General features: G+C 43.4%; 1 protein-coding gene and 1 long non-coding RNA gene across 26 annotated transcripts in view; one reads left to right on the plus strand and one right to left on the minus strand.

Moving 5' to 3' along the window:
• The window catches only part of RPH3A (rabphilin 3A), a 334,954-nt gene that overhangs the window by 144,736 nt on the left and 167,188 nt on the right, over nucleotides 1–23,030 (plus strand). For 9 of the 25 annotated variants that reach the window (XM_077955194.1, XM_077955204.1, XM_077955172.1 and 6 more), the window contains one exon: nucleotides 17,967–18,081. The exons of the other annotated variants lie outside the window; for them this stretch is intronic. The gene's annotated coding sequence lies outside the window, so the exon portion shown is untranslated. The remainder of the gene's footprint in view (nucleotides 1–17,966; nucleotides 18,082–23,030) is intronic. 25 annotated transcript variants of the gene reach the window in all.
• The window catches only part of LOC144333084 (uncharacterized), a 35,093-nt gene continuing 31,328 nt past the window's right edge, over nucleotides 19,266–23,030 (minus strand). Inside the window, exon 3 of the long non-coding RNA XR_013401437.1 lies at nucleotides 19,266–20,079. This is a non-coding gene — a long non-coding RNA (uncharacterized LOC144333084). The remainder of the gene's footprint in view (nucleotides 20,080–23,030) is intronic.

Raw genomic sequence — 23,030 nt, forward strand, 5'->3', positions numbered from 1 at the left:
TGGTCTTTTGTGGGAGGAGCTCAAAGTTACATGGCAAAGGGCATGGTTACAGGAAAGGATGAAGAATTGGGGCAATAGTTAAGTCTATCACAGTGTGTAGAGCTTGGGTTATGGCGTCAGAAAGACCTGGATTTAAACCTTTGCTCCTCCATTTACTGATTATGACTTGACCAAATGACTTAGCCTCTTTGAACTTTGGTTTCTCATCCATCTGACAATGGTTGTAATAATGGTATTCACACTCCAGTATTGTTGAGAGAGTTAAATGAAATGATGCATATAAGATATTTAGCATAGTTTCTGGCACACAGCAAGTGTTCAATAAATTTCAGCTAAAAACAAAGCTCTAAATGGTAGGATAAACTCCTCCAGGGGTGTGGATATGAACTAGACATCTACTCTTGACATTAGCCACCATGAAAATTACTCCTTCATTGCCCTTCCTGGAATTTCAGTGACCTGAAGGAGTTGGTGAATCTCCAAATATGCCAGCTTAGGTCACAAAAAATGATCTGAAAGGATCTGAGCCTTGGAAAGGGAAGAATGTTAAACTTTAAATTGATCAGCAGAAAAATATGCAACAGCATTTACTCAGGATAGCAATATTTCAGGGAAGCAAACAGATGGAGGGCCAGATTGTGAATGTATCAGACTCCAAGGAATCTATTAGAAAGCATTAATGTACTTGTTATAGTTAAATATTTTAAATTTGTTGGGCTAACAATTATAAGCAAAATAATATCCCTTTATTAAAAAGATAAAGTAGCCTACAGTATTATAGAGCAGTAAGATTAGATAGTGGATTTTTTTTTTTTTCTGGTTGTGATCTACCTTCTTTAGAAATTTCAACTCATTGGCAAGAGCTGCTAATCTCAGTAGTGCATACTTATTGGAACCCACCATAGCAATGGTAATTGCATTCGAGATACGGCCACATTAGATGTTGTAATCCCAAGTTACATATGACCCAATGAAATGAAAATGATAAGGCAGGTGGAAAGTGGAGCTTTTAATACTTCTTATCCAGAAGTTTATATCTCCAATTTTCATGCATTTCCAAGTTCCATTAACAAAAGAAAAAAGCCTCTTATTAAGTAGACTTGAAATGGATTTTGAAAATAGCGGTGAAACTCCCTTTCCCCACACTCTTTTGAGATAAATCTATCTGCACCTATGGTAATCTGATGAATGGACTTTATAAAGGTGTATAGAATGTCAGGGCTGAAAGAGGTAGAGAAATTTTCCATCCCCCCCGCCCTCATTTACAGAGGAGAAGACTGTTTGCCCTGGAAATGGATTGAAGGCTGATTGGGAGAGCTTTTACTCATTAGGCTTGGATTTTTATGGCAAGCTTTCCTACCTCCCATCATGCCTCAGAGATCACATGAGAATCAGTTATTGGAATAGTTTCCTTTGGAAAGGAATGCATAGCTCTTCAGAGATGGTGTCCTGATCAGGTTCTGTAGGTAGGCATGAGACTAAATGGGCATGGGCCAAATACAAATTCTTATTCAGAAGTAAAGAATTCTGGTTGTTAAAAGGTTATATAAGTAGATGGTTTAATAATGTAAAAAATATGATTTCTGGTATCTGTACATTCTAAGGAATGTTGTAGAATACTCTACTAGTTGCCTAAACTCCATATTCAGTCTACTTCTTCATCAGTAATAGAATCCTATGTTGTTGGTGGGCATCAATATGCCCAGCTGAAAATTTTATTTTCCAACTTCACTTGTGGACATGAGTGGCCAGTGAAATGTAAGTAGAAGTATTGTTGGTGATGCCAGGAAATTTCTTTAAGGGAGGCTGGGCCAAATGGGAGATAAGAACCCTTTGGCCATTTCCTTTTCTTCAGTTCTTCCTTCTTGAAATGTAGATGTTGTGGTTGGGGCTGCAGCAGCTATGTTGTCAACATGAAGCAGTCTTGAAGATGAAAGCCACATGTTAGAGTTGGCAGAGAAGAAGGCTAGAAACAGCCTGGGTTGCTGGTGACTCTGTGGGGCTGCCATAGCAGCCTGGTACTTTCTACCTCTGGACTCACTTTATACAAGATGCAAAATAAGCTTTATATTGTTTGAGTATTATTTTGGTAGTGTTAATGTGCTGCTAAATTGAACCTTAACTGATATCAGTGTCAAGGAGACACATTTATTAGACACCAAGAGAAGAACTATGAGGATCAGTAGGGAAAAGGGGGACACAGAGGAAAAATAATAACTTCACAATTTGCCAAAATTGTTCATCTAGCTCATTTCTCTGATCTGGTCTGATGACGTTGGTATGTATATACAGTTGGCCCTTGAGCAGTGTGGGGATTAGGGGAATGGACAACTCCCTCCCTCTGTATAGCCAAAATTGTATACAACTTTTGGTTCCCTCAAAACTTAACTACTAATAGCCTACTGTTGACCAGAAGCCTTACTGATGACATAGTCAGCTGACACATATTTTGTATGTGATATGTATTATATACTGTAGTCTTACAATAAAGTAAGCTAGAGAAAAGAAAATGTAATTAAGAAAACCATAAGGAAGATAAAATACTTTTCTAGTACTATACTGTATTGATCTATACTGTAAGTTTACATAGTCTGTTTACAAGATGAATCATCTGTCTGAAATGGTGGGCAACTGCAGCTGCAGACCTCAATCTAAGATACATATTCTACAACTCGACTTTTTCTTGTAATGCCATGACCTTTCTCTGCTTCTTGGGAGCACTTCCAACATCGCTAATGGCATTTTGTATGGGTCCCATGGAGTTATTCAAGGTTTATGGTATGGCACCAAACACGATGAAAAATCCACGAGAACCGCTAGAGATCACTTTTTACTGTGATACGCAATTTACTGGAGAGATATACTGTTCACTTGGAGATGATTATTGTCACATGGCGTTTTAGGTAGATACTCTCAACACTTGGGCTCACTGAAATAGCAATAGAAGGTGGCTACAAAAGTATTACAGTCAGTATGGACGACAGTAAATGTTATGCAGTTATGGTTTAATATTGCATCTTTACATTTCTCTCAACTGCCAGTGGTGCCATGTATGCATTGTAAGTATTTGTGTGCAGAAGTTTTAGTAAGTTCTAAATTTGTATAACAGATTTATGTATATTTTATGGTAACAAATGATAAAATACTCAAGTATCTATATATATTTTATGCATTCATGACATACTTAACTTTTTCTTAAATTTTTTTGATTTTTTTATTTTTTGATTTTATTTTAGAGACAGGGTCTACCTAGCTCTGTCATCCAGGCTGTGCAGTGGTGCGATCATGGCTCACTGGAGCCTCAACCTCCCGGGCTCAAGTGATCCTCCTGCCTCAGCCTCCTGAGGAGCTGGGACCACAGGCACATGCCACCATGCCTGGCTAAGTAAAAATAATTTTTTTTGTTTGGTAAAGACAGGGTCTCATTAAGTTGCCTGGGCTGGTCTTGAACGTCTGGGCTCAAGCAATCTTCCTGCCCCAGCCTACCAAAGTGCTGGACTTACAGGCATGAGCCAGTGTGGCTGGTCAATTTTTAAAATATTTTTCGGCAGTTTATCTTCAAGTTTATTCAAATAGTTGCAGATCTCCAAAAATTTTTCCAATATATTTGTTGAAAAAAAGTCATATAAATGAAACTGCACAGTTCAAACCCATGTTGTTCAAGAGTCAACTGTATATATATTGCTGTTCCTACTTTACAGATGAGAAAACAGGCTCAGTGATATAAAACGCTTGCTTATAGGTTTATAGTCACCAACCAGGTTATTGTTGTTCATCACTGTGTTCTCAGTGCCTAGCACAGTGCCTGGCACATAGCAAGTAAGCAATACATATGCTTTGATGAGGCTGGGCACGGTGGCTCATGCCTGAAATCCCAGCACTTTGGGAGGCCGAGCTGGGTGGATCTCTTGAGCTCAGGAGTTCAAGACCAGCCTGGCCAATATGGTGAAACCCCATCTCTACTAAAAATACAAAAATTAGCCAGGCATGGTGATGTGCGACTGTAGTCCCAGCTACTTGGGAGGCTGAGGCAGGAGAATCGTCTGAACTGGGAGGTGGAGGTTGCAATGAGCCAAGATTGTGCCACTGCACTCCAGCCTTGGTGACAGAAAAAGACTCTGTCTTAAAAAAAAAAATTGGCTCATGCCTGTAATCCCAACACTTTGGGAGGCCGAGGTGAGAAGATCACCTGAGGTTAGGAGTTCAAGACCAGCCTGGCCAACGTGGTGAAACCCCGTCTCCACTAAAAATACAAAAATGAGCCAGGTGTGACATACGCCTGTAATCCTAGCTACTTGGGAGGCTGAGGCAGGAGAATTGCTTGAACCCGAGAGGCAGAGGTTGCAGTGAACTGAGATTGTGCCACTGCACTCCAGCCTAGGTGACAGAGCAAGACTTTGTCTCAGAAAAAAGGAAAAAAAAAAAGAAAAAAAATACGTTTTAATGAATAAATGCATCTTCTGCTTTTGAGGAGGCACTTTCCCCACGACCTCATTGTGCCACCTCCCTGACTTCTTGAGAAAGTGGTGGCGAAGGGGGGAAGAAGGGAGAAAGGAGAGGAGCGTTTGTGATGCCAAGTGTGAAGAAGGCCCCCATCAGCTTTCGTGGAGCCAGAGCCATTGTTGCTTGAGACAGTGTGAATCGTGGTAGACACCAGTTGTTTTGCTCCTTGCATCTTTTCATCTTTGCTCTAGTAACAACTCCTTGATTAGCTGCTTGGGGGTGCTTCAGGTGACGTCAGCTCTGTCCTCTACTCAGGAGTGGGAAATAAATTTAGTGTGACCAATCAGAGGTTTGTGTTCTTATGGCCACAGTGATTGGTTCAGGGATAGACCTGTGATCAAATTGGAGCTACCTGCAATGTGATGACTTTAAAATTATTTTAAAATTTTGATATATTTAGGGAAGACGAACGTAGATTTTTTTTTTTTTTTTTTTTTTTGAGGCAGAGTCTTGCTCTGTCGCTCAGGCTGGAGTGCAGTGGCGCGAGCTCGGCTCACTGCTAGCTTCGCCTCCCGGGTTCACGCCATTCTCCTGCCTCAGACTCCCCAGTAGCTGGGACTACAGGCACCCACGACTACGCCTGGCTAATTTTTTTGTATATTTAGTAGAGACGGGGTTTCACTGTGTTAGCCAGGATGGTCTCGATCTCCTAAGCTCATGATCCACCCACCTCGGCCTCCCAAAGTGCTGGGATTGCAGGTGTGAGCCACCGTGCTCAGCCTTTTTTTTGGGGGTGGGGTTGGAGTCTTACTCTGTTTCCCAGGCTGGAGTGCAGTGGCATAGTCTCGGCTCATTGCAACCTCCACCTCCCTGGTTCAAGTGGTTCTCCTGCCTCAGGCTCCTGAGTAGCTGGGATTACAGGTGCGTGCCACCACACTGGCTAATTTTTGTATTTTTAGTAGAGACAAGGTTTTGCCATGTTGGCCAGGATGGTCTTGAACTCCTGACCTCAGGTGATCTGTCTGCTTCAGCCTCCCAAAGTGCTGAGATTACATGCATGAAGGTGTGATTTCTTACATGCATATATTACGTGGTGGTGAAGTCTGGGCTTTGAGTGTACCCAGCACCCAAATAGTGAATACTGTATTCACCCCTCTCTAATGATTCTTGAAATATACCTTTATTATGAAAATTTGTAAACCAGCAGAAAGCAGAAATAATACTAAAGGGAACCCCCAAACACCCGTCACCCAGATTCAATAATTATAAAAGTTTGGCCACACTTACTTCATTTTTTCCCCTTATTTCTCTTATTCCTAAGATTTCTTAAAGCAAACCCAGATATTTGCCATTTTATCCCAAAGTATTGTAGTTTGCATCTCTAAAATATAAAGGCATTTTCTGGCTGGGTGCAGCAGTGGCTCACGCCTGTAATCCTAGCACTTTGGGAGTCTGAGGCAGGCAGATCACCTGAGGTCAGGAGTTCGAGATGAGCCTGGCCAACATGGTGAAACCCTGTCTCTACTAAATTTATAAAAATTAGCTGAGTGTGGTGGTGCATGCCTGTAATCCCAGCTACTTGGGAGGCTGAGGCAGGAGAATCACTTGAACCTGGGAGGCAGAGTTTGCAGTGAGCCAAGATTGCACCACTGCACTCTAGAAGGGGCAACAGAGCCATACTCCATCTCTGATAAATAAATAAATAAAATAAAATAAAAAAGAAATGAGAACTGAGCCTTTCTCAGGTAAGGTGACAAATCTAGAAAGAAATCAGTGTTCACCCATTATCTTCACTCTTGGCTCCCTGAGCAGAATTTTAGACCCTAGTATCAAATTAGACAATTTTAGTATTGAAGAGACATATTGAACAGGTGTTGTGTTTTATCAATCCCACGTGTTGGGATTACAGGTGGCACATGCCTGTAATCTCAGCTACCTGGGAGGCTGAGGCAGGAGAATTGCTGGAACCTGGGAGGTGGAATCTGCAGTGAGCTGAGATTGCGCTACTGCCCTCCAGCCTGGGCAATGGAGCAAGACTCTGTCTCAAAAAAAAAAAAAATTTATATATATATATATATAGGCATTTTCTAACATGACCACTACCATGAGACTTTTGCTGAAACTACAGAATGATAGGTGTTTCTTTCTCATGGAAAGAAACTTAAACTTGGAGGGATAGAACCCTGAAAATACTGGAAGCATTGCGTGGAGTCAAAGAATAAAATCAAGTAGTGAAGTCAGTCTAGGGATTAGAAAGAAAAGAATCTTGATGATATACTTTGTGTTCCTAGGTTAAACCTTGCCTGAAGACCACATTAGTAACTTAAATGAAACCACGCAGTGTCTATTTTACTTAACCCAGTTTGAGCAAGGTTCTTTTGTTCATAATCAAAATCTTCACTGATTTAGAAACCACTAACTTTTCTCCTGGGATGACAGTTTCTTCCCTACAATAGTTTATCTTGAAGCCCAGCCTCACCCCAATAGTCCAATATATAAAAACTCAAGAATATGTAAAGCAGACCTACGGAAGAAGAGGAAAACCAAATTACTCCAGAAAGGCACCAGTTTTCTCCTTTACACTCATGTTCAAGGAGGAAAACTTGATGTGGGTTTACATTCAAATGCTAGTAAGATCCTTTCAAGGGTGGGGTGCTGTGTGTGGATTTTTACTCTATTCAAGAAACACAACTTTCCTTCTATGCTGGAAACAAAAGGTGGGGAAGTGGCAAATCATGGTAGCATGACAATTTATCACCAGTTTCCTTCTGTGTTCCCAAGCCATTAGACTTGTGGAAGACCCTGCCCCAGATTTGTGGGGTAGAGTTGGCAGATCCCAGCTTTAATTTCTCTTTCCTGTTTTCATAGCATCTTGAAATCCCTTTTAAGCTTCTATTTTTTTTCCAATTCGTTCTTTGGCAGGAGGAACATAACCCTTATAATCATGGATGGGTATCAGATGAACACATTTTGCATGCAAAAATGTTTTGTGTGTGTTTATATAAGCATTTTTCTGGCTGTCATAGCTTTCAATATGAAACCAAAATGTTCTCAGAACCATAAAGACTTAAGACTCAATGCCTTCTAGGTGGTTATTAAGTATTAGACTATAATATTTAACCTTAAAAGAATTTACTACCCATCTTGGATGTGGCAGTGTTACTGACAAAGCCAGTCCCCCAAAAGATGGGGTCTTTCCTTGTTTGGTGTCATACACCAAACAAAGCAAATACACAAAACTGAAAGTGCGTGTCAAGCAGTGCTGACTATTCAATGGCTATGGAGTTGAGAAGCAGGAGCATGGCTCACAAACCAACTTCTTAACAGGTAAGGGTGAGGGGGTTAAAATATACCATTTCTCTGATGAAGGGTTTGAACACTAAAAGCAAGGGGAGGAATATTCATGTCTTTTCTGGAAGTGGGCAGGGAACTTCCCAGAACCAAAGTGCTGCCTTCCTTTCTGTCTTTTTATGACTTCTTCTGATCATTGTCATAGTGATTGTCAACTGTCATGGTGCTAGCGGGAGTGTCACTTAGCATGGAAATGAGATGATAATGGAGCCTGAGATCTTTTTGAAGTCATTTGGTCAGTAATTTTGGCTCTAACCAGTCTTAGTTGGTCTGATTACAAAGGGAACTTTTTCTTTTTTTTGAGACAGGGTTTTGCTCTGTCACCCAGGCTGGAGTGTGGTGACACAATCATGGCTCACTGCAGCCTTGACCTTCTAGGTTCAGGTTCCCTCCCATTTGGTGGCACACACCTGCTGACCCAGCTACGGGACTGAAATCCTCCTATCTCGGTCCCCTAGTTGAGTCTACAGGTATGTGTGTCACCAAACTTGGCTATTTTTTGCATTTTTTGGTAGAGATGGGGTTTCACCATGTTGCACAGGCTGGTCTTAAACTCCTGGGCTCAAGCAATCCACCTGCCTTGGCCTCCCAAAGTGCTGGGATTACAGGTGTGAGCCACTGCACTCGGCATACAAAGGGAATTTTTTTTTTTTTTTAAATCTCAGGTGTCTTGTTTCTTAAGGATAAGCAGAGTTAGGACATGGTAGAAATTCAACTATATCACATAGGCGTCACACTGGGTAATAAGAGGAATCCACTAAGTCATAAGTATTGACTAGTTGCTTTAATAGAGTGGAGGACAGTGAACTGCTAAGCTTGATACATAATTTGTAATCCAGCTAGCTGCAGTTTTACCCATACCACTGGCTTAAAACCACTGGCTTACCCATACCCTTTGGCCTTGCTTTCCATTGTGATTCTGCTACTCACATCCTGCATGGACATGGACATGGGCGTTATTTAGCCTTTCTGTGTGTTATATGTTGAATTATTTCCCCAGCCCCGCCAAATTCATAGGCTCAAGTCCTAACCCCTAATGCCTCAGAGTGTGTCCTTACTTGGAAATAGTGTTGCAGATATAGTTCATTCCGAAGAGGTTATAGCTGGAGTATGATGGGCCCCTAATCCAATATGACTGGTGTCCTTATAAAAAAGGGAAAAATTGGACATGTACACACACACACACACACACACACACACACACACACAGAACACCATGTGAACATGAAGGCAGAGATTAGGGTGATACAGCAGAAACTAAGGAATGCCAGTGATTTCTGGCAATCACCAGAAGCCAGCAGGGAAGGATGGAACAGATCCTTCCCTTACAGCTCTCAGAAGGAAGCAACCTGGCCGACACCTTGATCTTGGAATTCTAGCTTCCGATTGTGAGACAATGCATTTCTGTTGTGTAAGCCCCCCAGCCTGTGGTAGGGTGATCCTGCAGCCCGAGGAGACCAATGCACTGGTTGAGGTCAACACGGAGAGGCACCATCAGACTTGCTGTCCAGCTGCAGGGAGTGCACTTGACCGAAGGTCTCCAGCTGTCAGCTCCCTCAGGGGTAGCCTCAGCTGCAGAAAGCCACTTGCCCAACGTCATGCCTTTCTCTGGGAAGTCAGTCTCTGCATCTGAGCCAGGTAGGGATATGGTATAAAGGCTTGGCCGTGTCAGCTCAATGCAGGAAAACTTCCAGGGACCGTATTTGCTCCAGAGCTTCCCATGGGGTTGGCCGAGGCTGTGCAAGGCCAGTGCTTCCAACATCTCTCTCCACCCAGTCCTGCTTCCTCCTTGTTCCTTTTATAAGTGTCGATCCCTAGGAAACAGTTTGCACCCCAAACTCTATTTCAGTGCCTGCTTTTGAAGATCCCCAAGTAGTGACATGGGGCTTTAACTTTCTCATCCATAACCCGTGAAAATACCTGGCCAAGACCTTCACATTTTGTGGGCAGTTAACCAACGTGAATGGAAGCAGGCTCTCTGGCCATTTCCGTCCCTATGCCACTGAAGAAGGAAACAAGAGCCATTGAAAGAGCTTCTGATGCCACGGAGCAAAGAACATCCCAGGAAATGAGGCCAGCCCTGGCCATTGTTCCAGGGCTGGCTTACAGGGCACACTGGAGGCTCAGATCTCTGCCATTTACCAGCTTTTGTAGGCTGCTACAGCCTCCCTGGTGACTGACTGAACAGAAAGGGGGACACTGCACTGCTATGAAATTCTCTGCAATTTCCTATAAGAAAATAGCTGAGCCGTGTTCCAGAGGGATCCTCTCTAGGAGCTCTGTGTTAGAGTTGGCTGTGTGTTGAGATGCTAAATATTGTGGATAGGAGGAGAATGAAGTGTTTTACAGTATGAAAGGTGGGAAGTTCTAAGTTCTATAGTTCATTTCATTTTATGGTGTGTGCGTGTGTGAATCAGAGAAAGAGAGAGAGGGAGAAAGAGAGGCAGGAGAAAGAGGGAGAGAAGAATAAGTCAATGAATACATGTATAAGTTTCTATTCTCTGTCTTTTTGAAGATTCAATATGTGGTATGTTAGGCAGTCCAAAAGTGACAATCATTTTATATATCCTTCAATGCATGCTAATAAATGCCAATCCACAAAATATATGACCTGTTATGCAGCTTTTGAGCCTCGATAAATGTCCAGCTCTCTATTTCTATTAAATTTAGAGGAAATGCCTGTCTTCTAAAAGCTTAATCACCTGTGAATGCCTTTGGGAGACTTCGTAACAAATGGCAAATCAGAATAAGGTTTCTTAATTTTCTTTATTCCAATCTGCTCTGTTGAAGAGACCCTCAACAGCCTCCTGGGTTTTTCCTGGCCTGTGCAGTTTGTGCCATCTTGCCTTTCCTCTCACTTCTAATTTAGCAGTTTCAGATACTAGTATCATGTCAAACCCATTTGGGGGATTTCTCCCTTGATGGCTTTCTAATTAAATCTTCTACAAAAATGACATTTAATTATGGAGACAGGTGTTTTGTTTTTCTTTTTTGGCCCCAAAGACAGCAAATATTTCAATCAAATTGGTTCAGTCCTTATACATTTTTCTCTCTCTTTCTCTTGCCCAGTGAGATGCCCCGCTTCCCCCAAAAATCCATAAAGAAGCTACGTAAATTGTGTGTTTTCTTGATTCTTTTAACAGGCTTTCAGTGGGCTGGGAAGTCTCGGGCTCATTTCTCAGGTTCCAGCTTCGATCAGATAACTATGTTTGATTAAACATCCTTTTAAACTCATTATCAGCTCAGCAATGACTTCTTTCAAAATGACCTTTCTGGCGATCTAATCGCAAACAAGCGTTTCTGGAAGCATGAACTTTAGAGTTCTCTGATTGGTGTTCTTGGTTCGTGCTGGATCCCGTGGAGGCTCCTCAGAGTGATGCCCAAGGGAAAAGCTGGGTTCTGGGGTGTCAAGCAGCTCTCTATTACCTTGGCTACTTCTGAGAGCTGGACTCAGTTTAGAGACTCCGTTTGGAGGTGGAGGATGGAAACACTCATTTCCAAAGATTTAGAATCTTAGGCTTTGAAGTCCAGCACACTTGGGCTGGCATCCCCACTCTCCATTTGCTAGCCATGTGATCTTTTGGGCCTCTTATTTCTTACCTGTAACATGGGATTAATAATTCCTACCTTCTAGGACTGTAGTGAGAATTTGATGAGTCCATGCATGTGAATGCTCTGGGCACCCTCGTTAATGCAGCCTGGGTTCCCCAAGAAATGGCTTTGTGGGGAGATGAGCATGCAGGATGTTTAATAAAGAGAGCTCTTGGGATCCAACCCAGTGGGAAGGAGATGAAGGGAGCAGAATAAGGTAGTGGGAGACATTGAGCTGCAATGGCAGTCCAGTCATTGCTTCAGCTGACCCCACAGAGCACCCTGGAGCTAGAATGGCCCTCGAGAGGTGTCCTGAGTTGGTTCAAGATGGTTGGGTCTGTATACTCAGCATCCGTTGAGTACCTGGGAGGTGTGTGGCTTTGGGTAAGGTGGCTCTGCAGTTGACGTAGTGTGCTCTTCCATGAAGGTGGATCTAGAGTGTGTAACTGCAACCATCAAAACCCTCAGTAGATATTGGCTATTGCTGTCATTAAGAAGATTAAAAGGAAATTGGACTTTGGGAATGTTTTTCTCTTCTGTAAGATGCAGACTACTGTCTGATTTCAATATTGCATTACAGTTATCAATTTAGTCATTCATTTCACAAATATGCCTCAAGCTGCTCCTGCAATGAGCTGGGCACCGTGCTAGGCTCTGAGACACCTCCCCTGGCACTCAAGCGTCTCATGTTTGAGATAAGAACCTCATGCTCTGCAAGTTTCAAGCATGAGCCTGTGCTACAGACACGGAAACAAGCTCCAAATGCACCTGCACAGATTTGCACACACACCCGTACACACACACCTGCACACATATCTACACATACACACAACTGAACACATACTTTCACACACCTGCACAAACACCCACACACACTCCTGTGCATATACACCCATACTGGCACACACATATCTGCACACACATACTCACACCAGCATCATACACACATACAACATTAAGAGTTGGTTGTGGGGTGTGTTAGGCCTTCTTGGAAGCAGACACAGAGTTAGGGGTGCAAGAGGCTTACTGGGGGTTAATGCCTGTGAAAGATAAAGGGGTTGAAGCAGGAGTGTGCAGGGGAAGCCTTCAGCTCATGATGCAGGCTTGAAGTCTTGGCCCACCCAACAGGGAGCTCCCATCAAAAGACAGCAATGAAGAAGCCTCAAATTGGGCAGAAGTGACAAGGTCTTAGTACCCCTGCCATGCCCAGTCATTGGCTGGGGCTACCTGAAAAGAAGGTGGTCTTGGCTCAAATGCTGCAGCAGATCCTGAAGGTTCTCTTTGCAATGGAAGGAAATTCTTTTCTAAAGGAAGATAGAAGCAGCACTTCTCTGCGGCTGCCACGTGAGGATTAAAGACAAGCGGATGTGCAAACAAGAACCCAGCACAGAGTGGACACGGCAGATGCAGGGAAGGATCTGTATGACTTTTCATTCCCTTCTACCTTTTTCTCATGTAGTTTCATAATTTCTAGCAAAGAATAGGAGAGTGTAGAAGGTCATGCAGTTTTAGGTGGCTCTGGTAACAATAATATTATTACTATATTAATCTATTGAACGTTTATTAAGTGCCAACCACTGTACTAAGCAATTCACATCTGTGGTCTCTACACAGCTCTTTGAATTAGATACCTTATTATTCCCATTATACAAATGAAGAAAACAAGGTCCAAAGGGGGAAGTCACTTGCCCAAATACAGTCATGAGCTGCATAACGATGTTTTGGTCAATGATGGACCTCATATATGATGGTGGTACCATAAAATTGTACTACCATATTTTTAGTGTACCTTTTCTATGCTTAGATAAGTTTAGACACACAATTGCTTACCATTGTGTTACAATTGCCTACAGTGTTCAGTACAATAACATGCTGTACAGGTTTATAGCCTGAAAGCAATAGGCTTTACCCTATAGCCTAAGTGTGTAGTAGGCTATACCTCTAAGTTTGTGTGAATACACTCTATGATGTTTGCACAATGACCAAATTGCCTAAGAGTACATTTCTCGGAACACATCCCCATCATTACAGGACATATGACTATACATGGTGAATATCAATCCAAGTGTTACTGGAAAGGGGTCCTGATCCAGACCCCAAGAGAGGGTTCTTGGACCTTGCTTAAGAAACAATTAAGGGTGAGTCCATAAAGTGAAAGCAAGTTTATTAAGAAAGTAAAGGAGTAAAGAATGGCTACTCCATAGGCGGAGCAGTAGCTTGGGCTGCTGGACTAAGGATATTTACTTCTTGATCATATGCTAAACAAGGGATGGATTATTCATGAGTTTTCTGGGAAAGGGGTGAGGAATTCCCAGAACTGAGGCTTCCTCTCCTTTTCAGGCCATATAGGGTATCTTCCTGATGTTGCCATGGCATCTATAAACTGTCATGACGCTGGTGGGAGTGTCTTTTAGTATGCTAATCCATTATAATTAGTGTATAATGAACAGTGAGGACGACCAGAGGTCCCTTTTGTCACCATCTTGGTTTTGGTGGGTTTTAGCTGACTTCTTTACTGTATGCTGTTTTATCAGCAAGGACTTCGTGACCTGTATCTTGTGTTGACCTATCTCATCCTGTGACTCAGAATGCTTAACCTCCTGGGAATGCAGCTCAGTAGGTCTCAACCTTATTTTACCCAGCCCCTATTCAAGATGGAGTCACTCTGGTTCAAACACCTCTGACACAAGCTCCCAAACCAAAACTCTTCTCTGACTGCCATTTGCAGTCCTGGGTGTCACAGAGCAGAGATAACAGCCTCAGGAAAATTGCCCAAGAAAGAAACACGATTTGAGAGCATAGTATCGATTATCCTGGCTGACAGCAAAAATGGCCACCGGCCGGATTCGTTGAGAGGTAAACTCTGGGAAGCTGTAAGGCTTGTAAATTCCACTGGGACCCTAAAGCACTTTGCAGAGAAGTCAATAGAAACAAAAGGAAAAGGCATGGAGAGATGTCAGGGACAGAACCTTAGAAACTTAATTTTGAGTGTGTGAGCCTCTAAGAACTCAAATTAGGTCATCTTCTTACCTCCCTAGTTAAACCTAGCAGAAAAAGCCTCCCCAGATAAAAATGGCTAGAAATGCCTCAGGGCAGAGGTTTGGAAACTTGCTGTGCTCTTGCCTGCTGGAGTTAAGATTTCGTCACTGCCATATCAGCGGAGGCTAATTGTTTTTTGAATCTGTGCCTGGCCGAGTCTGGGATGCAGAATGACGCTTTGCACTTGGGCCTGCCAGAGTTAGGCACCAGAATTTAGGATTCACTAGATGCTGGGACAGAGATGGTGTGGAGCAGCCTGGCTTCATGGTGTCCTGACCTTGGTGTTCCCCACCTCCCCACAAGCCTTTCTTCAGTTCTGACCTGCTATTGTCCATTCTGCTCAAATACCTTAAGTGGCTCCTCATTGCTTAGAGGATGAAATGTAGACTGCTTCCTGGGACCCACTGGGATCTATTCCCACCCTACTTTATTACTCATGCTACACGGTTCCCATTTGAGATTGTTCCCGTTGTTCCCTGGGAGGACATCCTGAGACATGTTCTCTAAACGTGCCTTGCCCTTTACTTTCTTCTTGACTTTGCATAGGCTGTTCCCTCTGCCTGGAATGCTTTTCCCCCTCTTATAAACCCCTACACATCCTTAAAAGCCCAGCTCAAATTTGTCTTGACTTTGACTCATTTACAGTGCGGTTTCTCAACCTTACCACGTTTTGGACACTTCTCGGTTGTGGGAGCTTTCCTGGGCATTGTAAGCTGTTGTGTATCATCCCTGGCCTCTATCCACTAGATTCTAGTAGCACTACCCCCACCAATTGTGACAACTGAAAGTACCTCCAGACATTGCCCAATGTCCCTGAGGGACAAAACCGCCTCTGTTTGAGAACGATTGCTTAGTCAGTGTTTAGCAGCTTCTTCTATGTTTACCTGACACCTTGTCCGGGGAATCTTGTCTCACTGTGTTATACTTATTTGTTTCCTGACTATCCCCTTACTGGACCAAAAGCCCCTTCAGGCTGGGACTTTGTCTTCTTCAGCATCTTGCATTGGCCTGGCACATAGTAAGTGCTGCATAAATATTTGGTGAACACATGGAGAAATGAGACATGGAGTATGAGCACTGCAGCTGTCTAGAAATGTGCAATTTCATAAAGCCAAGGGCAATTAACAACCCTTGGGATAAGAACAGTGACCACCTCATGGGACTGTGCGTATTAAATGCCTTAAAGATTTAAAGCTGTCAGAATAGGGCTGACACATACTAGGTGCTTAATATATCTTAGCTACTCTTGTTATTGTTATTTTTCTCCCTCTGGGGCTCTCTCTTTCAGAAAGGCTTGCAATTTGAGGGTCACAAATGGCAGGCAGACATGGATAGGTGGACATAGTGGGGGAATCTCTCTTGAGGCTCAACGTATGTAAATTTAGGCTACTTAAAAAAAAAGTACTCCTGGCCGGGCACAGTGGCTCATACCTGTAACCCCAGCACGTTGAGAGGCCAAGATGGGAGGATCACTTGAGCCCAGGAGTTCAAGACCAGCCTGGGCAATATAGTGAGACCCAGTCTCTACAAAAATTACAAAAATTATCTGGGCATGGTGATGCACACTTGAGATCCTAGCTACTCAGGAGGCTGAGGTGGAAGGATGGCTTGAGCCTGGGAGGTGGAGGTTGCAGTGAGCTGAGATTGTGCCACTGCACTCCTGCACATTTAAGACAGGGCTCATAAAAAAAAAAAAAGCTACTTCTTTATAAAGTGAGTTGTTTATAGATATTATGCTAAGGGATGAATATACAGACATAGTGGATGATATTGAGGACTCTGGACCAGACTGCTTGAGTCCATGGCTCACTTAGCCTCAGTTTCCCCACTTGTAAAATGGGGATAATAATAATATGTGCCTCATAGGGTTATTATGAAAGTGGAATGAATTCATGTATATAAAACAACACGTAGTAAGACTCTATGCGTCTATCACCATCATTATTATTATTATTTTTAGATGTATTCTTGAATGATAGCTCCCAAAGGGATCTTCCCCAAAGAGAATGTGGAATATTCGAGGACTGTTTGGATAGCATAGACATGCCGTGACTTTCCATTTCAATCCCGGGCAGACATGGCTAGTTGATCCTGCAGTTTTTTTCCCCTCTGAGCCATAGACTCCTCCTCCAGGCAGCCACCACTAATCGATTACGGTATGAATGCTGTATGCATCATTATCCTTAGGGATTGCCATTAAGTATAGACCCAGGGTTAAGGATGCGAATAAGAGTTTCCCTGGACCGAATCCAACAGCTGGAGAAAGACAGAGCCTAAATCCAAATAGAGAGCTACTTAAAGTGTGGTCCGTGGACTGGTGCTGGTCCATAAACTGTTGCTGATCTGTGAGGAGCTAAGTATCAAAATTGTTATTAATGTCTTAGTTTCCTGAGGCTGCTTTAACAAGTTACCACGAACTGTGTGGCTTAAAACAACAGAAATGTATTCTTACAGTTCTGAAGTCTGAAATGGAGCAACAGTGAGGGCCGTGCTCCCTCTGAGACTTTGGATGAAGTCTTTCCTGGTCTCTTCCAGCTTCTGTTGGTTCCCAGCAATCCTTGGCATTGCTTGCCTTGTAGCTTTGCCTCAAATCTCTGCCTCCATCATCACATGGCCTTCTTTCTTGTGTATATCTCTGTGTCTTCATTCCTCTTCTTTTTTAGTTAGTTAATGAATTTTTTTTTTTTTTAGAGACAGGGTCTTGCTCTGTCACCCAGGCTGGAATACAGCAGTGTGATCTCAGCTCACTACAGCCTCAACTTCCAGGCTCAAGTGATCCTCCCACCTCAGCCTCCCGAGTAGTGGGGACTATAGGCATGCACACTCTTTCCTTTTCTTATAAGGACACACATTTTTGGGTTTATGGCCCACCCTGACCCAGTATGTCCTCATCTTAACTAATGACATCTGCAGATACCTTATTTCCAAATAAGGTCACATTCTGAAATCCCTGGTGGACATGCATTTTGCAGGGGGTACTACTTAACCCACTAAGGGAGTAAGCACTTTCTAGACCACATTTTGAGTAACATTTAGATGGTTCTATTCTCTGTCACTTCCACTGCATGGGTGTAGAAGGGGGCGGGAAGGGTCCCCTAGAAGGTGAGTAGTGGTGTTTGTTGTTTGGGGAGCTGCACTACCTCCAGCTCAATCAAAAAGAGCAGATGACTCACCGGATGGTTTTGTGCTGAACAAATTAAACCCGTCCCATCACAGCAGAGCAGTTCAGCCAACTCCATGCTGAACTTGTGCCCATATCATACATTTCATAATCCTAATTGTGGCTTGCATTTCCCTGATGCCTTCCAAACCAAAGGCTCATAACAGATCTGCAAGCCCTGGGAGTTGGGTTTGTTTGCCTAGGTATTTGGTTTTCTCTCTTTTTTCCCCTAATGAATAATTTTCTAATGAAAGCAAAGTAGGGTTGCAGTATGAGGTAAATGCATGCACTAAGGAGAACAGGCCAGAATAAACAGACTTTGCAGGATCTCCAGGTATTCCTTCCCAGGGAGCAGCTTGTAACTGTTAATGAACTTGGATAGGTTTGCTTGAAAGCCAAGAGGCCTCTGAGAGAATGCCCAGGACAGCTTTGAAGATGTGACTGAGGAATTCATTTCTTCTCTGCCAACCCTGCCTCCTCAAGAGGACACCCAGCTTGTAAGTGAAGTGGTAATTCTGTGAGTTAAATGAGAAATCTGTAGGTTACATAATGTTGTTGATGGCAATGGTAGGAATTTGGTCTATTTTTTTTTTTTTAACACCTGCATGAACTCAACTGCTCTCTAAATTTTAGATCAACTTTGTGAAGTGTGTAATTCTATCCTCCATTTTCCAGTGAAGGAAACTGAGGTTCAGGGAGGTGAGGTCATTTGCTTAAAGTCACACGAGGAGCCAGCACCTGAACTGGGGTTGGAACTCATGCCTGTGGGAACTCATGCCCTTATGCCTGCCCTTAACAGGGAACGTTGCCCAGAATCTGAGAAGGTCATCTGGCCTCCCCTATTTCCACGTGGAATGACAGGTGTCACCTTGAGGAAATTTACAGTTGGATGTTATGTTCTTCCATGAAAGGAGCTGTGGTTTATTTGGTTTTGGATTAGACCTGGGTTCAAATTCTGGCTAAGGCACTTACCAGCTGTCCTGGTCTTGGCCTTATTTATCTGTCCTCTGTTCTTTTCTGATTACAGGGGACACATCCCTGCAGCCCACATATTCCACACTTCTTTGTCACCTGGCTTCCTGCTGGGTTTGTCCAATGGGAAGCAATGGCATTACAGGAGAAGGCAGAAGGAAGGAAAGACCAAGGAATTTCTCCCCCTCCCTCTCTGCCTCTGGAAGGTTTGTTGACTCCTCCAAGTTTCCAGCTTCTACTGGGTGACACTGGCCCCAAGGCTCTAGGAAGCCTACCTTCTCCCTTCATCCCCCAAGCCTTCGGCAGTAACCACTTTCTGCTGTTGCTAGTCTCTGGGTGGCCTCACCCTCCTCGATAGCCTCAGCTCCCTCCTTACCCACGTAACCAATCCCCTGCATTAAATTCTCTCTGTCGTAAATACTTGAAACAGTTTTGGATTTCTTGATTTGATTTTGACAGAGACACCAGCTAAGTGACTGCTTCTTTTAGACTTGATTTCCCTATCTGTAAAAAGGGGATAATAATAGTACCTTCCACCGAAGGTATTTGTGAGGATCAAATGAGTTAATTTTAGTTAAACTCTTGGCTCAGTTTCTGGCATATAATAAAAAGTTTTCCCAGCTTGGAGACCTTAGGCATGCATTTCCCGCAATAATTTAAGCAGCATAATGAATTCTATAGTTAGCCAGAGAGCTTTATTTTGTTTCACTTTTTTGAAAAGTGTTGGTTCTGGGTATGCATATTAATGAATATCACCAGAAAAATACACTCCAGTGACTAAGCCTGGGAGCTTAGTCTAACAGCTTTTGCCCTTCTCTCTTCCTCCTCTCTTTCACCTCAAGGAGTGGGCAAGCCAGCACCTTTTCTCAGCACCATGCATAGCCAAGTGGATGCAGAGAAAATGCTGAACTTTCAGAATTTCTTGAGGCTCCTGAAAGCCTGTGTGTCATCATGAAACAGAAGCTCATCTTATAAATCTGTCTTTCATAGAAGCTTCAGTTACTGATGCCAAATGTCAACATATCAGATTGTTGGCTAATTTTAGCCTTCTCAATGTCTTGCAGACATGTAATTAACACCACAGTTCAGCAGCCATTCAGGCGCTGAGTTCCATTTTGCATCATTATTTTTGAAACCTTGGCCATTAGTGTTAAGGTTCAAAGTCTGAAAGTGCCATCTACATGTGGGATGTCTCCTGTTCCTCCACACCTCCATTTGTCTGTCACTTTAAAATCAGAATCAAAATGGTCCAAGCTCCCATTTCACGTATTGTAGGATGTCCAGTGCCTTCTTGGGTATATCTGGGAATCTCAGAGGGCTTTTGCACTCCCAGTCACTTCTCGTGTGGAATTCTAGATGGGTCCATGTGGTGTGTGGTGTCTTGCCTCCTGAAGCTGTTGTCTCCTCTTCATCTTACTTTAAACATCGCCCACCCCATGCCTCAGAACATCCCCAGATGTTCTGGCAACTTATGTGTAGCAGGCTTTTACTGAAGGCTTGAAAATGGCTGATCTGGACCACAGCTCAAGACAAAACAGAAAACAAGTTAAAATGGAATAGTCAACGTTGTACATTTCCTTAGCCTCTCCCACCATAGGAATTTTCTCATCAATTGCCTTTCCTCCTGGGCTCCCCTGTGCTGCCATATGGCTGGGGCTTTTCACTTCCTCCAGCTCTCTTATCTCAGCTTCTCTCATTTTGGATTACTCCTTAATCTTGTCTAGTGACCCATCAATCTCCAGACTCCAAATTCACACTACTTTTGGATAGAGGGTAAAAAACAATTTTGTTTTCTCCCTCCTATTAGAATTCCATGTAGACATGGAGCCGTCTTTGTTTAGAAGACTGCTTTAGTGAGAGTTTGGGGAGAGAGTGAGCTTTCGACCCTCATGTCACAGGTCTCACTCCAAAGCTTCAGTGGAAGGGGATAGAGCTGGGAGGACAAGAGAGGCCTCAGAAAGTTGGAGAGAGAGCTGTGTGAGATCAAGTAGCAAATGTAAAAAGCCATGTCTGCTCATTTCTGCTTGCTAGCCTAATGTCAGAAACCTCTGACTCTGTGATGACATCCAACTCTCTGGAAACATGTGTTGAAGACAAAAGAGGATACATCACACAGCACCCCCCATGTCTTTTGCCTGAGTCACTAGATTCCTTAAAAGATAAGTGACCCTACTCCTTGCCTTTTCCTACACATAAGATTTCATCTTATGGGGTTAGCGATTGTGCCTCTATAATCTATAACCAGATGTACTGTTACATCCAACTTGGATGTGATTTTGCACGTACTAAACCTCTACCACCTGTATATAAGCAGTGGGCTAATATACTGTACCAGAGCAGTCTGATAGAGCTCTCTAAAGGACCGTTCCCTGGCTACAGGCTTCCTTAAGTTCACAGCCCTCAGTAAGACTTCTGAATAAAGCTAACTTTAATTCTTTAAAAGCTTGATTTTTTTCTCTAGTTGACACCTGTGAGAGTTGAAAGTCCAAGTGAAATCCCAGTAGAAATTTTGGGATTGGTGATGTTTACAGTGTCCACTAGCAGTTGTTCATGTTACCGTGATATATATCTCTTCTTTGGGCTCCCTGTGGAATATTCAGTTAAAGAGGGCATCATTAAGGCATTCTTGCTGTGGGTAGATTCTTCTGGGAAATTGGAGAGGAAATGTTGTATATGAAGTTCATGTATCTGAAGAAATCTCTACAGCAGCAGGAACCAGGGTACTGAGAGGGCCATGAGGAAATCAGCTTTTGAGACATGAGGAAATGTAGGGACAAGAATGTTCTGGAATGTGCAGATATTTAGCAGTTGAGCTTTGGGACTTCATTAGGCAGTGAGATTGATGAGAGCTAAGGTCCCAGCAGGAAACAGTTGGCATTCTCAGACTGGGTTATCTGAGGAGAATTTAACTCAGGGCTGTTTTCAAAACAATGAGTAGAGTCCAGGGAAACCAACAAGAAAGAGTGGAGAATCCTGGGGTTGTTGTCAGTGCTGGGGGAGAAGGTCAGGTTTATTGCTGGGTAAATGCTGCACCTGACATCCCAGCATGGTGAGGACCAAAAGATCTTGGGGTGGCACATGGCTTGTGTCTTAGCTTCTTATGGCTGCTGTAATAAATTACTACACACTTAGTCACTTGAACTAATACATATGTATTATCGTCTTATAACTGTGAAGGTCAGCAGTCCAGAATGGGCCTCCTAGGGCTAAAATCAAGGTGTTGGCAGGGCTGTGTTCCTCCTGGAAGCTCTAGGGGAGGAGAATTTGCTTCCCTGCCTTTTCCAGCTTCTAGTGGCTGCACATATTCCTCAGCTCCTGGTCCCCCAGCAATCCTATCCCTCCAACCTTTTGCTTCTGCCATCCCATGTCCTACTTCGTCTTCTGTGGTCAAATCTCCCTCTGCCTCTGTCTTATTCAGACACTTGTGATTACACTTAAAGTTGCCTCCAGATAACAGAGAATCATCTCCACATCTTGACCTCTTGCAAACCACATCTTGCAAGGTCTCTCTGACCAGGCAAGGTAACATAGTCACAGGTTCTGGGGATTAGGACGTGGACCCCTTGGGGGTGGGCGGGGAGGAGCAGCAGTATTTTGCCTACCACAGCGTGGAACACTCCAGGCTCCACATTTATTCACCTTGGTTCCCACAGGCAGACCAAACCACATCACCTTTGCTGCAGGAACGACTCTAGCTGTGCCACTGGGTATCATGCATCCCACCTGCAATATTAGTTTCCTATCAGAGAGATGCAGGGGTTTCTCCGTAGAGACTACACTTGGAGAAACCCAGCTCCACACTGTCTGGTGTTGCTCACTCTGCAAGCATGTCTGCTCCCTGGCTACTGTGTAAGCTGCTAACAACAAAGCCAACAAACTATTCTCTGTATCCTCCCAGCAGCCTCATGGGGACTCGCACATGGTAGGTGTTCGGTAAATGTTGTGGCTCATCAGTCTGCTTACAGGGCTGTTTTGAGTAGTTGGGCTGGATGAAGTACATCCTGAATAGGAGTTTAGGGTTTGTTTTTTTTTCCCCTCCTCAAGGGCAATAGGGAGTCACTGAAGGTGTTAAGTAAGAGCATGACAAGATTTGTGGCAAGAAATGGGAAAAGATTTGATGTTCCAGTAAGAGGAGGCTTTGGGCAAATATGTGGAGACAGGAATTTTGAAAATACAGGTTTGGGGACTGCTAAGATTTCATGGGGTGATGTGGGGAAGATTTTCTTCTGATTTGCCTCCATCAACACTTTTTAATTGTGTGCACACACACTTTCACCCTCAGGCTCTGAGCCTGATTATCTTTGTAACCCCCACAGTGTAGCACTGGCCTGGCACATAGTAGGCGTTAATTAAAATTTTGGTGAGTCATACTGAACTTGGCAAGCCACTTGACCTTGACTGTTCCAGGCTTCAGTTTTCTTTCTTTCTTTCCTTCTTTTTTTTTCAAGACAGAGTCTTACTCTGTCGCCCAGGC

The sequence above is a fragment of the Macaca mulatta genome, chromosome 11 (genome assembly GCF_049350105.2).
Source record: "Macaca mulatta isolate MMU2019108-1 chromosome 11, T2T-MMU8v2.0, whole genome shotgun sequence".
Taxonomy (NCBI): domain Eukaryota; kingdom Metazoa; phylum Chordata; class Mammalia; order Primates; family Cercopithecidae; genus Macaca; species Macaca mulatta.